Below are 16,972 nucleotides of genomic sequence, written 5' to 3'. Positions count from 1 at the left end.
CAAGGGGGAAAGTACGTCCACCCGTTGCTAATGGAAATATAACGTAAGTGTATGGTAGACAATTTGACCATCATCTCCACAGCCCCAAATCCTGATAACTCTATTTCTAGCTGTTGAGATAGTTCCATGTATGCTGTTGTAGTTAGCTTTTGTTAACTTCATTGACACACCTGGAAGGAGGGAATCTCAACTGAGAAGCCTCCTCAGTCAGATTGGCCTGTGAGTATCTGTGGAGTCTTTTCCTAAATGCTGATGTAGGACAGCCCAGCACACTGTGAGCAGTGACTGCCCTGGGCTGGTGGGCCTCAGCCACGTAAGAAAAATAGCTGGGGAAATCAAAGGGAAGTAAGCCATTAAGCTGAGTTCCTCTGTTGTCTCTGCTTCAGTCCCTACCTCAAGGTTCCTGCCTTGCCTTTGCTCAATGATGGACTATAGTCTGCAACCTAAATATACATATATATATATATATATATATATATGTGTGTGTGTGTGTGTGTGTGTGTGTGTGTGTGTGTGTGTGTGTGTGTGTGTGTGTATATATATTGGCCTGTGTTTTTATCTCAGCAACAGAAACCAAACTGGAACATATATAAAATGTAGGCACAAGAATATAGTAGTTAGCAAATTCTCTCTAAAGTAAGTCTTCTAAAACTTTCCAGTTGTTCATCAGTAAGACACCGCTTAATAGACTGTTAGATTCATCTGGGATTATATGCAGCCATTAAAAAGAATAAAGCAATTCAATATGTTTTGAAAAGGGAGGTATATCAAATAGTAATAACTGAGAAAAGCAGTTTCCAGACTAGGGAAAAAACTGTATGAGAACAAGAAAAAAGATATTTGAAAATGCATAAAATAGGTTGGGAATAATCTACAACAGAGAAATGAAACCGAGAAAACTCCTGGGGAGCAGAGGAGGGAAGAGATGAGCTTCCATTGTGCATCTTCGTATCTTCTGAATGTCTTGCTGGATACGTATGTTCTTAGACTGGAAACTGAACTGTCACATCAAGATCCATTTCCTACAGCTTACATGACTGATAGGAAAATATTGGTGGAAACTACCCCAAAATTTCTAAGTGTATGAAGGGGAAGAAAAATTTCAGGCAGGTGGGAAGAAAAATCACTGTATTTTTATGTAGTTCTGACCAAAATACCTGAGAAAGATTTAAGCAGAAAGCAGTTATTTTGCTCACAGTTTCAAAGGACTCAGTCCCTGGTTAGTCGGCCCTGCACACATGGGCAGAACATCACAGTTGGTGGGAGTGCATAGCAAATGAGAGTCTTCGTGTACTGGGAAGAAAAGAAACAGACAGCAAGGAAAAACTGAGGCCAGAACATTCCAAGTCATGCCATCAGGAGCCAGCTGCCTCCAATTTGTCCTCCAAAAGATCCCAGTCACAGCCTTGTCTAGGGGATGCTGTAGGGTGGGAGGATGACATGGGGTGGGTACAGTAACCAGAGGGTACCTCATGCTTGTATAAAATTCTTACTGGAAAAAATGTTTAAGGGTTATGTTTTGTCTATTTGAGTCAGTGAGTCATAGTCTCACTATGTAGCCCTGGCAGGCGTGGGCCTCACTACGTAGACCAGGTTGGCCTTGAACTCATGGAGAACCACCTGTACTGCCTCCTAAATCCAGGGATTAAAGGCATGCACCACTATGCTTGGTTTAAAAGTTAGTTATTTTTTTTTAAAGAGTTTCCAGAGCATCCCTAAATATCAGTACTGGTTGAGGACAGAGTGTCCAACATGATAGCCTGTGGGGACATTTTATGTGCAGACCATAACAAGAAATGAGTGGAGCCTCCTAGTAAGGAGAATTAATAAAATCTACCAACAGTAAAATCTATAAACCAATAAAAATACAATATTTAAGTCTTAGTGTCAGAATAGACAGATTTCAGCAATATAACAGGAAGCTCAGAAACATAATTGTTCATAAGAATTTTAGTATATGAAGATATCTCTATATAAAGAGAAATTTTTTTTCAATATATAGTGGAAGGATAATTGACTGGCAATTTGGAGAGAAAAGAGAGAACTTAGGGTCTTCTTATACACTATGCATTATAATTAATTCCATTATATTTGAATATTAAACACATCTAAAACTACAAAGTCCAGCAGAAAATGGGATTAAATATTTATCAAAACAATGAAAACTTGGTTTGTCTTACCATAGAAAAAAGTCTTAAAAAGTTCTTCGCTTACATAAAACTTTATGTGGGGAAAGCTCATAGGTAATACAATATCAAAATTAACAAGTAACATATTAAAAGATACATTTATAAGACACACACTAAAAAAGTTTAATACCGTTAGCTCGAGAATTCACCAAAGTTGAAAAGAATCTCAAAAACACTTCAGCTGATAACTGAGCAAACTACTAACAAAGCAATTCACAAATGAATAAGCAATAATCATATGCAAAAAATTATACTAGGGCTCTCTGGAGTAGCAGCACTTATAAAATGAATACATTTATTAGAATGACTTACAGGCTGTGGTCCAGCTAATCTAACAATGGCTGCCTATGAATGGAAGGTCTAAGAACCCAGTAGTTGTCCAGTTCATAAGGCTTGGTACCTTGGAAAGTCTTCCGTACACCCTGGAATCCTAAAGAAGTAGACTCTAAAGCTAGTAAAAGAATGGACTCGCTAGCAAGGCAAGAGCAAGTTGTCAAAGAGCAGAAGCTTCCTTCTTCCGTGTCGTTTACATAGGCTTCCGGCAAAAGGCATGACTCAGATCGGACGTGGGACTTCCCAACTCAAAGATCCAAGATCTGGACTGAAAGTGATTCTTCCCACTTCAGAGAGAGCAGAAATCCCTCACGGGTATGCCACTTCATTTTGGGGTTTTAATTAATTCCAGAAGTAGACAAGTTGACAGCCAAGAATAGTCATCACTACACTCAACTTTATTAGTTACTAATAGGAGACAGATTGGAAGAAGCGTGATACTTCTTTTACTGAATGAATACCTTCTCAAATTAAAATCCAAGTCAATGTCCACATTTAAAGCTGATATCATTGATAGCTATAGTCATTGTGGGTGGTGTTTATAAATTAATATTCCTGATTAGAAGAGTAATCATCATAAAAATGTTCGGACTCCTACACCTAATAATTCTGTTAGATAATTAATCCAGAATAGGGAAGAAACATGAAGCCATGGCCAAGATCCATGATTCGATCCCCACACACCTCCCTGAATTAGGTCCTCTCAGACCATATTCTTGTGCCTCTGCTATCCAGTAACAGTAATCACAAGTCATATGCACCAATCACTTCTCACAAGCAAATAAACTCCCTGAGAGACACTGTCCACCTCGCTTCCTAGTTCCCTAGACCTCAGGACAGTGCCTGATAAAGTGTAGGTGCCCAGATACCATTAAATGAATGTTTGAACATAAAGAACAATGTCTTTCTCAACTAACCTTGGAACGTCCGTGTCTCAAAGCACATTCGTTTTCCCTGTGTTTTCTCATGGGAGGTCTTTGTTGGTTAGTTAAAATGATGAACTAGCTTGGATACAACTTTAAATGCCAGCACTCACAGGCAGAGGCAGAGAGATATCTATGAGTGTGGGGCCATCCTGGTCTATATAGTGAGACTCTATTTCAAAAAGAAAACGCAGAGTTAATACTTTATATTTCAAGTACAAGTTGCATAACCTAAAAGCATTACGGATAAGAGATGAACATGTTTATTTATTTAGCCTGGGAGGTCTCACTGTGCTGCCAAGGCTGGCCTCCAACTCCTGGATCGAGCAATTGATCTTGATATAGATCAGCTTCTCAAATAACTGGAATAACAGGTGTGTAAAACCTCCTGGTTTTAAAAAAGTTTTAAAAATTTATTTCTTGTATAAAGAAGTCCTTTCACTATTCCAGGTATGTTGAGGGCAGTAACTCACAGACTTCCTTAAAGAATCAGAGTACTTATAGTGTCCCCCCCCCCCATCCTTGATTTGTGGGTTGTTTTTCTGTTGTCTTTTTACGTTTCTGAGATGCAAATGAAGTTAGAGGTCGTGACCTTAGCTAGGGGGAGAAGTGGCACCTGCAATCTCAAAGCTCAAGAGATTTATACAGGAAGATTACAAATTGTAGGCCAGCCTTGGCTACATAGTAACACCTGTCTAACAGTAAAATAAAATAGACTATGTCTTAACAGTTCAATCTGGCCAGAGCTGAATGCATCCAGCTCCCTTGAGGTGAGTAAGTCTCTTGTCCAAAGTCCCTGTACTGAAAGCTGCTTAAATTTAACAACTGAGGAAAATTAGAATGAAAGGCTAGGGTCGGAGAAGACAAAAAAGTTCTCAGAATAAGCCATTGCGTTTGATTTTATTTTGGTTTTGAATGATAAATGAAGATATGACAGTGGAGAAGGCTTATTGTAGACAAGAGGGAGAGCACAGCCAGAGGCATCTAGAAGGGTCCAAACTAAACATGGCCAGCAGACTGAAGTGGGCCGTGAGGAGAGGTGGAAAGTGAGAGAAAAGAGAGTGGGCAAACAGATCAAGAGAGATCCAGGATTGGAGCCAGCCAGGAGCCAAGAGACCAACAAACTGTGTGCCCAAAATGTCTGAGGTTCTATCCTGATCACAGGCTAGGGAAGGGAAACCCTGGTCCTGGGCTGGAGAGGTTAAGGGTAGGAGGTAAGAATGTTTAGGGTGAGAAGTGCTGGGAGAAACAACAGGGACTGAGTGAGCCTTGTCCCAAGTTTTCTTGGAGACCTATCAGTTTTGAGGATAGCCATGTGATTCCAGTTGGCTTGAAACCGTGGGTCCTCCTGTTTTAGCCTTCTAATTGCTAGGATGACAGGCAAGCCAAGTTCCTCTGAAAATTTTTACAAAGCATAAAACCATAATGTTTTATTTACTTATTTATTTTGTTTTATTTTTGAGAATGAGTCTTACATAGCCCAGGCTAGCCTCAAATATGTTATGATCCTCCTTTCTCTGCCTCCCAAGTGCTAAGATTACTAGCATGCACCATCATGACCAGTTTTATGAAGTGCTAGGAATCAAACCCAGGGCTTTGTCCAAGCTAAGCGACTACTTTACCAACTGAGCCACACAGCCCAGCTGGAAACCCTACTCATTTTTAAAGTACAACCCAAATTGTACTCTAATTGTTCTCTGATTATACTAACAAGACACAGTCACTCTTTCCGATGAACTGAAAATCTTGAGTTCAAGCCAAAAACTGTGGAGTCATTCCTGATTTTCCTGATCTATATCGTAACCATTTATCTATTTTGTCTCTGTTAAATGTATTTTTAGTACATTCACAATCCAACTTCTCACCATCCTTGGCACTCATTCTGGACCAAGCCAACATCAGCTCATCCTGCAACCACCAGCTCACTTTTTGCAAGCATTTCCTTATGGGCCTCTGGTTTCTCTACCCTAAGAGTACATCCTCAAACCCATCACTGCCCTGCTCAAAGCCCTCACTGGTTTCAGAATAAAATTTAAAGTCCTCACCAAGGCCTTCAGAGCTCTCTGGGACCTGCCCTGTCACCTCCCTGGCCCCATCTCCTGCTCACTACTCTTGTTCACAGCCCCAGTCACACACACCAAGCCCACCCCTCTATACACTCCATATGTTCTCTGCTTGGCAAGTTCTTGCAGCCACTCAGATAGATGGCTTGCTCCTTCTCTCCCTTCAGAGTCTGACTCTGGTGGGACCTCACCAGAGAAGTCTTTCCTGGTCTTTCATTAAAGAGCTTCTCTCCCTCAACTCTGACTGGATACCCTCCTTTGTCAGGTTAGTTTTCCTGATGAGAATTTGTCCCACACAATATACATACAGTCAGCAACTTAGACATGTTGTTCACTGGCTCAGCCACAGTTCTTACAGGAAAACAGTGTCAAGTCAAGGCAGGGTGACAGTACCTAGTACTACTACTGCCAACAACCCAGAGGAGTTTCCTTCCCATTAGATCAGGTACAACAACAAAACCCACTGAACAGGTCAAAAGCCCAGTATGCACCCAAGATGTGGGTTGGGGGGTTTCTTAAGAGACTCATACTTAGATATCTTTGTGTGGTGTGTGTGTGTGTGTGTGTGTGTGTGTGTGTGTGTGTGTGTGTGTGTGTGTGTGTTTGAGAGAGAGAGAGACAGAGAGACAGAAAAAGACAGAGAGACAGAAACAGAAACAGAGAGAGACAGAGACAGATCTTAGTCATCTAGAGATAGGAGTTAGCTCTCTGTCCGTAGTACAGTAGAGGGCCAGATTATAAACTAGTCATGTAGCCTGAGACCAAGAAAGGGAAGTGACTGGATCAAGAGCTTATAAAACAAGTCAAACAAGTTGGGGGCGAGAGGATGAAAGGGAACATGACCGTGACCACTCCCCTGACTGAACAAGTAACACATGGTCACTCCACTTGAGCACAGAAGTCTGTAGGCCACTTGCTGGCTCGGCTGGTGTGCACTCAAAGATGACCAATCTCAATAGATTATCTCGGTCTCTATGAAATACTGGCCATAAGCCCCAGGAGAGACTATCAGGCAGCATGTTGGTATGGCCAACCCCCCCCTCCCTTTCCTGGAATTTCTCTCACTATTCCTTAATAAATCTACATTGGATCTTCTCACTTCTTGTTTTCTTGGGCATCAGACAAGAGACTGGGAAACCACTGGTTCCAGATGGCTTTGGTGACCCTTGATCACCCCACTCCTTGTAACATCATAGAGAGCAGAAAAGGGTTCTGTCACATTCAGCAAACATCAACTCTGCTCAGTGTAGTTTACAATAAGGCTTAAAGATTAAGCAAAACCTGTTTACTTGTTTCTCCTATCTTAAAAAAAAAGCTCCCTTTGTAAATAAAAATGTCAAGTGCTTTTAGGAGGGACATTGCTTAGATGGAGGGGTTAGAAAGGAGTGCTAAGTGTTCAGGTTCCAGTAAGCATAGTTTATTGTTCTTAACACACATGCTTAGGATGGTTTGGGAAACACATGCTATCTCCCCAGGCAATTTTGGTGTTGAAGTTTCTTCACTCTGCCATCAGGAAAGACAAACTGGACCTCACAGACTCTTTCCCTTCTTGTGTCCCCTCGACGTTTCCTCTCTCCAGCCTCAGTAGCACTCAACGGGTGCTCACCAGATATTTGTTAAATGCTTGCATATTCCTTTATCCATGGCCATCCTCCTGGTTCATGTGGCGAGGTCCTCGCCATTATCTTTGAGTGTGCACACATCCTGTCTCTGAAGGAAAGCATAAGCCGCCTAAATGCCACAGCTGAGTCTTAATGCATGCTGGGAGCCGTGCAGAAAGGCAGCTCTCCGGAGTTCTCATTGTTGACATTTAGAGAAAGGCATTAGGGATGTAGCAGCTGTTGTCAGGCTTGCCTAACCTGTTCTTGGCAGGACCCTGAAATACAGGACGAGATGGCACATTTAGGGGCAAGTGTGGGGTCTGCTAATCTGTCCCAGACAAGAGAGCAATTTAAATCCTTGAGCTAGAGGAAGTGCTGCAGCTCCCAGCATAGAAAAGAGGCTGCGGATTTTCAACAATGTCCTCACTTTCACTCAGAACTGAACGCCCCTCACCCCCCAATTTTGATTACAATCTGGTGGTTCTCTGCAACGGAGTAAAGCCTTGCTCTGGTTAATTGGTAGCAAAGGTCACTACTTAACAGATGCTAAGCGGGAAGGAGCAAAGTCAAGGGTAGCTAAGCCCAGGAGTCATTGCTCAAAGTTAGAAAGGAAACACAGACTTACTAAATACAGGCGCCACTCTTCCCAGCTCCAGCCTTGAAATCAGAGTGGAGGTCCAAAGAGAGGCAGCTGAGCCCTCCCTAGGACGGCCTCGGCCCTTGCTTCTCTACATCCTGCCAAGGCCATTTCCCAGACTCCAGTGAACCAGGCACCTTCAAATTTGATAGTGGTAGGTTTGTAAAAGGAGAAAGGGGCAAGAAGGAGCGAGAAGAAGTGCTTTAAACAGAAGCTGAAAAAGGTACCATTGAATGTGCAAAACTAAAGGCCAGTGCCTGGAATAACCGTGAGCATTGTTCGAAGAGAGCATGCGCAAAGAGGCAGCTCCAGGTGTAGGAGCTGCTGAGGTGGTCTGAGGACACAGCGAGCTCTCTCAAGGGGCGGGCCAGAGGACAGTGCATATTTTAAGCAGCCTTAGAAAGACTCCTTTTAGCATTCCGCAGGAAATGGGAAGCAGATGGGTTGGTTTGAAACTTGTTTTTGTATTACTGGCCCCCTTGAGACTTGCGGGGCAGAATTAGAAGTGGACAGGTAAGGTGTTTAAGAAAATATTGTACTGACAGACGGTGGCCTCTCTGCGTCAGAACATCTTGAGAAACAGCTATTTAGACCAAAGGGCTTTCATTTTCCTCGTCTCATACAAATCTGGCTAGAATAAATAGCAACGTGGTTTGCAGCACAGATCTGCCTGAGTCTTGGTGGTGGTTGTGCCGGGATCCGGTCAGCCTCTGTAGAACGCAGAGCTACAGGCAGCCGCCAAGTCTAGTAGGACTGTAGTAGGAGTAGGAGTTTCCCTAACCTTCCTGGGACCTCGAGTCAGATAAATCTGGATTCTTCACACAGAAAAGAATTTCAGGACAAGCCAGTATACAGCAGGGCTAGAGTATTATTATGAACAGAAAGGCAGTTTTTTAAAAAGAAGAAGGCATACCACTGGCTTGTACAAGGGCTTTTCAGAAGAGAGCCACCCTGGAAGTGTCTTGGCGGGAGCCACATGCACCACTTCCGTGACTCTCAAGCTATGTTTTCAAAAGATTGTTTAAGACATTTTCTTCCTATATTTTTTGATAAATAAAATTATAGGGCAGCTCTGGAGCTGCCTTTGATTAGATTACAATGTGATAAGATAAAACTGTGAGCTACCAGGTTGCAACAATGGTGATAAGACTTTTACTGTAAGTGGAGTTTCTGGCAAGAATCCTAGAAAATTGCAGGTTTACAGCTAGGGGAGAAGAAAGGCCACGTACATTTATTTAGACCGTAAGCATGGTTCACTGCTGTTTATAAGTTTTACTTGAAAACATCTCTATATATTAAAAAGATATATTGTCTCCATGTCAGCAGCCAGCTTAAGAAACGTTAATTGGGTTGGCTTTCCTGATGCTCAACTGGAGGAAGGAAGCTTCAGACTCCTTCGTAAAGGGCCCTGTTCCCTTCTCATGTCCCCACAATGGTCTATGTCTGTCTGTCTGTCTGCCCTGACTCATCGCTACACGTAACCTAAGCTGGCCTGGAACTCACTTCTCCTGCTTTAGATTACAAGATGTTGAAAAGTACAGGTGCCACCAAGTGCCCTGTGCCTGACCTTTCTTAGAGGACACAAGCAAGTTTTGTTACATCCCTTTTAGTTTCCTGTCACTCCTACCAAGCAGTAAAACAAATACGGTGGCCTGGGCATTGAGAAGAGAGCAAAAGGATGCAAGCTTTAGATCCTGGGTTTGTAACTGGTCCTGTTTGAACTAGTTAGTGGGTCTCACTGCTAGAGAAGCTGGAGTCATATAGATAGCAAAGTGAGTTGGTGGCTAGCCAGGGTGGTGGCACACACCTACAGCCAAAGCTAAGGAGATCACGTCAGCCTAGTGCTCTTAGAGGCAGTTATTGGCCCAGATTTGAGACTAGTGCTAACATTTTAAATGAAAGCTTTGTTATTAGGTCACCCTAGATTTGAGTCTAGGGTGTCTCTTACGTGTGTAATCTTTGAACAGGTGTCTACTGAAATGTCTCGGGCACTCATTCCCAGCCTGTGGAGCCTTTAGAAGGTAGGGCCTGACTGGCTGAAGTAAATCACTAGGGGTGGGCCTTTGAAGGTCACTCCTCCTAGTTTTAGCTTGCAATCTGCTCTCTGATTTACCATAGCAGGAAGCCTCTGCCACACTCTCAGGCCTCTGTGAACTTCCCAGCCTTCCCAGCTCTGGTGGACTGAAATCCCCAACCATGAAACAGCAAACCAGTCCACCTTTAAGCTGTTTCGGTCAAGTATTTTATCAGGGCAGCAAAGAAAACAGGGTAGTACATGCCCTCTCAGAGCTTTCATTTCGCCACATGTAAATAAATTATCTATGATCAGTCCCAAGGACTGTCCTGAGGCTTTGAAGAGCCTAAGGCACTCAGCACAGAGGCAGGAACACTGCAACTACAAAAGGAAAAATTGAGACATTAACCAGGTCCCTCTCTTCTACAGTCAGCACCACATTCTTCACTGCAGCCTCCTGCAGGGCAGGCCCAGGCATGGGGTGTTGTATATGTATGTGTTTGTGTGTAGGTATATATGATATATATATATATGTATATGTATATATGTGTGTGTGTAAATGTAAATATATATACATATATATTGGTTTCTGAGATTCTAAATGAGATCAGCAAACATAATGTCTTAATTAAGGAGAAAGGGTCTTTTCGACATCTGGGAACTCTTTTGGACTTAACCAGTGAGATCTAAGTAAGACTGGTTCACAGAAACTCCTCCCTCTGTTCTGTGCAAGGTCCCATTCTCAGATATTTGAGGTAAAGGGATCTTGTGGTCTTCAAGAAAACTTACCTTCCCCAGCCCCTCAATATCCTTTCTAGCTAGTAGGGAAAAAATTCAAAAATCTAAAATAAAGGAAGCCTTATATGTCTTCTGCTCATCTAGAGCAGATGACCCCACAGATGTGTTTCTGCCATGGTGGTTTGGGATCATTAGGAGAGATAGGTGATAGAAAGAAAGCTCAGTGACAGTCTTGTTTCCTGTGGTCCCAGAGAGGAGAGAGGGAGAGGGGCGTGGGGAGGTTGGACACTGCATTTCCTGAGGACTCAGAAGTTAGCTGAGAAGGAGCACCTGTAGCCCAAAGGAACCAGCCATGGAGAAACAGCTGTATCCTAAACAGCAGGCAAGAAAAACACTGATTGCTTCTTCCCCTGGGAAAGTTCAAGCGCTACATTTTTGAAATAGACAAGAGATTAACAGGAGAAAGCTGGCTTTCACATTTATTAATTTATCGGTGTATATTATAGCACAGTAATTACCCAGCAGCCCAAGGAGGCTCAGAGGATTATAACCCTCTCTTCACAGGGGACAGGGAAATACAGGAATGTAGACAGTTTCAAAGGTAGTTAATGATTGTTTTTGTTTTTTTGAGACAGTCTCTTTACGTAACCTTGCTTGTCCAGAGACTCACTATGTAGACCAGGCTGGCTTCACAGAGATCTGCCTGCTTAAAGGCATGTGCCACCACACCTGAATGTAGTTAATGATTTTTGTAGGAACTGAATAGGCCTAAGGAACAAACAGTAATTATGACAAAGTCTGTCTATGTATGGTAACATTCTTCAGTCCTCCTTCCTGTTCTCTGATTTTACAATTCTGTGGCTAACAGGTTTCTGGAAGGAGGTTCAAGATAATTATATTTTGTGTGAGAGAACTTCCTTAAGTCAGATAAGAGAGTCCCTCCCCTGTTTGGAATGAAACAAAAGAAAAATGGAGAGATGTTGACTTAAAGATTGCTGCTCTAGCTCAGGGCATCAAAGGGCCCCTCTGTTATATTGTTTTCTGATTTCCAAAATTAATATTGGCTGAGGAACCACTATGAATAAAGGCATGGAACCATGGTGAATATTTCTGGATATTAGTGCGGAAAGATCCAGTGACTGAAAACAAGATGGAGTTGCTAGGGTTCATGCAGCAGAGGACCTCAGCGAATCAGTTAGGGACCAAGGAATGCTGCAAAGAACACACCATACAACAGATCTCATGCAAGAGATTTATTTACAGGGCAGGGGGTGGGTGAAAGGAGAGAGAGAGAGAGACAGAGACAGAGACAGAGACAGAGACAGAGACAGAGTGAGAAAGACAAAGAGTGAAAGAGCAGGCTATGATGGTGGGACCTTTTAAAGGCTGGTGATGACATGGCCACTGGTGTAGAAGGCATGCTGGGGCTAACTCAGAGCACCTAGCATTACTGGGTGCCTCTCCCTTCCTACATTAGAGATCCATCTACAAGAGAGAAAAGGTGAAACTGTAAATTAGACTCCTTGTATCTACTAGATTAACTCTTCTACATTATATAAAAGGGAAATCTAAGATAAAATTTATGTTCTGTCCTCTCTTGTAGAAAAACAAAGAAATACTCGTACATATCTAAAAGCACCTTGCAAAATTAATGCCTGTTAATGATTAAAACTCTCAAGTTTCTTAAATATTAGCAAGACACATAGTATGGTTCTTTGAAAGCAGATTCGCAGTCCATAGAATATTGACGTAGTCAGCAGATGGCTTAGGCGTGGCATCCTGTCTACAATAAGGAGTTTCCCATGACTTGTTATTTAAACGATTGAAAAATAAATACAGAAAAGTGGGGTGGGAATGGAAGGCCTGAAGAGATGGCTCTGAGCTTAGGAATGTTTTCTCTTCCCTGCCCCTCACCAGCTATGCTGATGGTGGCATGGGCACTGGAGAGCTGGCCCTGCCCCTCTCCATGGCTCTCCACAGGCGATTGTTTCTGGCAGGAGTGAAGATAAGGACTCACCTTCTTTTGGCAGGCTGGCCACTAGGAATCTGACTGTGCTGCTCTTCTTCTTCTTCTTCTTCTTCTTCTTCTTCTTCTTCTTCTTCTTCTTCTTCTTCTTCTTCTTCTTCTTCTCTTCCTCCTCCTCCTCCTCTTCCTCCTCCTCCTCCTTCTTCTTCTTCTTCTGTGGGGGGGTTACAGGGGAGGAGGGCAGACATAGGAGGACTGGGAGGTAAGTGAAATTGGGGCGCATAATGTGAGATTCCCAAATGATCAATTTTTTTTAAAAAAAGAATGTTTTCTACTCTTGCAAAGCCTAGACTTCATCTACATTGGGCAGTTCACAATTGTTCACAACTCTAGCTTTGGGATATCTGACATCTTCTGACCTCTATGGGCAGCCACAAGCATGTGTATATACAGAGATACACACAGACAAACTCACACAGACACAGACAAGTAAAAGTAAAATTTAGAAAGAAAAAAAACGGAGGCCAGCATTGCTAAAGCATTGCCTTGTGGGAGGAAGGTAGCTGTAGGTTAGAAGGGACTGATATTTCACTTTCTGGGTGGTGTCTCTGCAGGCAAACAAGTTCTACTTTGGCCTAGATGCTGTAGAGGCTTCTTGACCCGCTGCTCTACAACGTGGCATTTATGAGGCAGTGGTGAACACGGTCTTGCAAACACTAAGAAGAAAGTGGCACAGTGGAGCCCTGATGATATCCAGAGAGTGTGCCTGCCTGCCTTCCAGACCCATGCACTGGCATAAGAATTAATAAGTCTAGGAACGTTACCAGTTGAAGCCTCACAAATAAGTTTATAACTTAGCAAATAAAAACATAAGCACTACACACTACCTTTGAGCCCCCGGCGCAACTTCTTGTGGTGCCGGGGGTTAGGCTGTGGTGCTATAGCACTTTGCTGGCACATAACTGGGGCTGCCTGCCCTTCTCCCCGAGCTGAAATGATGGGGTGCTTGCCCAGCATGCACGAAGCCCTCCAGCACCATAGAAAACCAGCATGGTGGCACACTCTTGTAATCTCAACATCTAGGAAGTGCAGACAGAAGAACCAGCAGTTGGAGGATATCTTCCACTAAACAGCGAGTTCCAGGCTAACCTGTCTTAAAAAAAACAATATCAAAACAAAATAAATCATTCTGGTGCCAATACGAGTGACCATGGGCTGAGAGCATAGATTCAGGTTACCCCAAGTTCCATGTTCCAACATGGAATCAGGATCAAGACAGTTTTATAATAATAAAACAAAGTCCTAAATCAAGGCATTTAACAGACATAAATTGGTGGCAGGCTTATAGTCAGGCAGAGAAATCGCAGCTATAGGTCCCTGAGGCTAGCTAATGACTTCCTTAACCCTTTGGTGAAGAACAGGCTTTTGTTGGTTTAATACATTCCAAAGGCTTTTATCTGCACAGTGGGATGTTAGGTCCCATACAGAGGTGGGCAATAACATGGCTCTTTAAAGGGGGTAAAGATAGCCCAAGAGAAATTGTAATCAGTCTCTGGACCTGTAACATTTCAACCTCTCCAAAGTCATGGCTGTTTTAACCAGACAATCAGCTTTTGCAGACACAGTTGGCTTCATTCCAGGGATTCTCATTCATAGCACAAATGTCCCTGGTTTGTCTGAAGCTTCTAATTTAACTAACGCCCCAGGTCCCTTTTGTTTCTTTGCACTTGTGGTGCAGTCCTTGAACCCAGCACCTCACATACAGAGTAACATTGCCAACCTCACTTTGTTTCTTTCTTAATTTTGTCACTTGTTTTTTTGTCAATCCTACCAATTCCACATGCACTAATAAATACTTGGCCTACATCTGCAAGGACGAAGGCCAAGTGCTGCCCTGAAAACTACATTTGTTACCTATGACCTTCAGTACCTAACACTATCACATACGCTCTGTCTAAAGAACTGGTCTGAAGTTAGGTTAGACCCCACTGTGCACTCTCCTCCCCCATCTTTTATAATACTTTTTATTTTTTTTTCAAATTTTTATTTATTTTAGGTTATATGTGTTTTATCTGCATGCATCTCTGTGTACCACATGTGTGCCTAGTGTCCAGGAAAACCAGAAATAGGTGTCAGATCCCCTGAAACTGGAGTTCCAGACAGCTATGAGTTGCCACATGCATGCTGGGAATTGAACTCAGATACTGTGGAAGAGAAGCCTGTATGCTTAACCTCTTAGCCATCTCCCCAGGCCCTATAAATAGCCTTTTTAAAAAGTGAATTATTTTTAGTGTATGTGTGAGTGCCTGCATACATGTATGTGAATGAGATACCTTGGAACTGGAGTTACAGGTGATTTTGAGCCACCGTGTAGATGTTGGTAACCAAACCCAGACTCTGCAAGAGCAGCAAGTGCTCTTAACCACTGAGCCACACTTCCAGCCCCTCATAAGAGTCTAATTTGTTCAAATTTTCTCTTCCTTATGTAAGTAGCCTCCTTTTTTAAGTGTCCAAGAATTTTGGACATTTGTTAATTTACACGACTAAATTTATAACTTGGACAATAAATAGGTAGAATGAATGTGTGTGACATCCAATGTCTGAACAACATTATCAATAATTTCTATTCTGTTGTGAGATTTCTTGCTTTCAGAAAGTAACTAGCTCAATATGAATTCCTTGTAACTTCATACAAAAAGAGCTTTGTTTGCCGTCTTCTCCTAGTCATTTCCTTAATCTCAGCCCTGAGCTCAGATCACCTCACAGAAAAAACCAGTTACTAGGTGAGAGATTGAGATAGATAAGAGGATTCCCATCTGGTAACACTGAGATTCGGGAGAGAAAGACCAGTTCCATGGTTTTTAAGCCAAATTTGAAGCAAGCCTTAATTAATACTGGCCAGGATGATGGACTCTAGACAGGTTTATCTCCCAGTATTATTTCCTGGGTTTCTAGAATACGACACCGGGTCACATTTTACAGAGGCTTAAAAAGGCAACCGGGAAGACCACTGTATTTCTCGTCTGGTCCAATCAGAGCAAGCACATAGCCTGACATACTTCCTGTCTGAGTGCCTCTCACCCACATCCAGTCAGGAGCAAGCACATATCCAGACATATCTCCTGCCTGCATACCTCTGCAGATCAAGGAGATCTGGTGCAGTTGGGTCAAACAACTTGTTTAGGGAATTGAAAACATGCGGCTAGTTAGCTCCCGTAAACAATAGCCTCCAACACGCCAGGAAGTTAGCTGTCATTGGGCAAGTGGGGCTTATGTGTTTACTTTGGCCCTTCCGCCATCCATAAAGCAGAGGCGCAGGTTTACTTTACGAGCAAGGAAAGCCCTCCTTCTCCTTTTTCCAAGCCAGCTCTCCCTTTCTAGACTAATGTATCACGTGTCAGTATCTTAGACCAGGCTGGGGCCTCCCTTTGTCTTCTACTGAAGAGGCTTCTGAGCACAAAGAGATAATGTTGACTTTATCCTCAGAGGAGACAGCGAAGTTCACGCCACTCGACTCATGCCTTCATGGAGCTCCCTCCGTCTAGACATAAAACGCAATTTTTGCTAAGAAGCTAAAGAGTCTCTTTGTAAAGTGTGATTTAGGTCAGTCGTCTAGAGTTCAGGGTTTAATTCCCAGCTAGCATTTCTGAAGTAGTTTAGGGTGAACATCAGAGACAAATGAGTCGTATTGGCTCTTCAGTTTCTTCTCGTTCCCATTATTTTCTATCTTAAACACTGTTGAGTGTAAGGATTAATATACCCTTCTTGCGCTGGCAGTAGGCAAGTCATTCTGTAAACTATATTGGGAAATAAATAGACTTCCGTTTGGGGAGAAGTAAACAAAAGTAGATAATATATATGCCTGTTATCTATAGACACACAGTATGGGGAGCAAAGAATGGTTGAACCGTTATGAGTTGGATTGCTGTTAGTTTAAAAAAAGAGTCATCAATTTGTAATTACTTGAGCTGTCATTTGAAAAAAGAAAAAAGCAAAGTATTAAATCAAGAACTGGGGACTGGAGAAATGGCTCAGTGGTTAAGAGCACTGACTGCTCTTCCAGAGGTCCCGAGTTCAAGTCCCAGCAACCACATGGTAGCTCACTACCATCTGTAATGGGATCTGATGCCCTCTTCTGGTGTGTCTGAAGACAGCTACAGTGTACTCATATATAATAAATAAATCTTTAAACAAAAAAAAAAATCAAGAACTGCTTTCAACAACTAAGGAGATGCTACACTTCTTAAGGTCTTCCATATTCTCCAAGTTAAACCTCCTTATATGGTAATGGGAAATGCCCTGAGACTATGGACTTCCAAGGGATGTTGGAAAGAATCTTGTTTCCATTGTGGTTAGGGTTTTGTGCTTTGGTGACAGATGTGAGTAATATGGCTCCTCAGATTAATCATCAGGGTAGTCTAGTGTACAGAGATTACTAGAAAAAGAAAGAAGTTCTTAGGGACCCAGGTCATTTGGGCCCTAGAAAAGTCCCTAATATGTGAGCACCT

General features: G+C 42.6%; 1 long non-coding RNA gene and 1 pseudogene across 1 annotated transcript; one reads left to right on the top strand and one right to left on the bottom strand.

Annotated features, from left to right (window-relative positions):
• Positions 1 to 6,903: 6,903 nt before the first annotated feature.
• Positions 6,904 to 8,016, bottom strand: LOC148005326 (uncharacterized). The gene is made up of 2 exons (XR_015623151.1): positions 7,735 to 8,016; positions 6,904 to 7,384 (listed from the first exon to the last, which is right to left on the bottom strand). It is a non-coding gene; the product is annotated as an uncharacterized LOC148005326 (long non-coding RNA).
• Positions 8,017 to 13,344: 5,328 nt separating this feature from the next.
• Snora50d (small nucleolar RNA, H/ACA box 50D) lies at positions 13,345 to 13,461 on the top strand (annotated as a pseudogene).
• Positions 13,462 to 16,972: the final 3,511 nt, after the last annotated feature.

This window comes from Rattus norvegicus, chromosome 6 (genome assembly GCF_021556685.1).
Source record: "Rattus norvegicus strain SHRSP/BbbUtx chromosome 6, alternate assembly SHRSP_T2T, whole genome shotgun sequence".
Lineage (NCBI taxonomy): Eukaryota > Metazoa > Chordata > Mammalia > Rodentia > Muridae > Rattus > Rattus norvegicus.
This window is presented reverse-complemented; position numbering and strand designations above follow the sequence as displayed.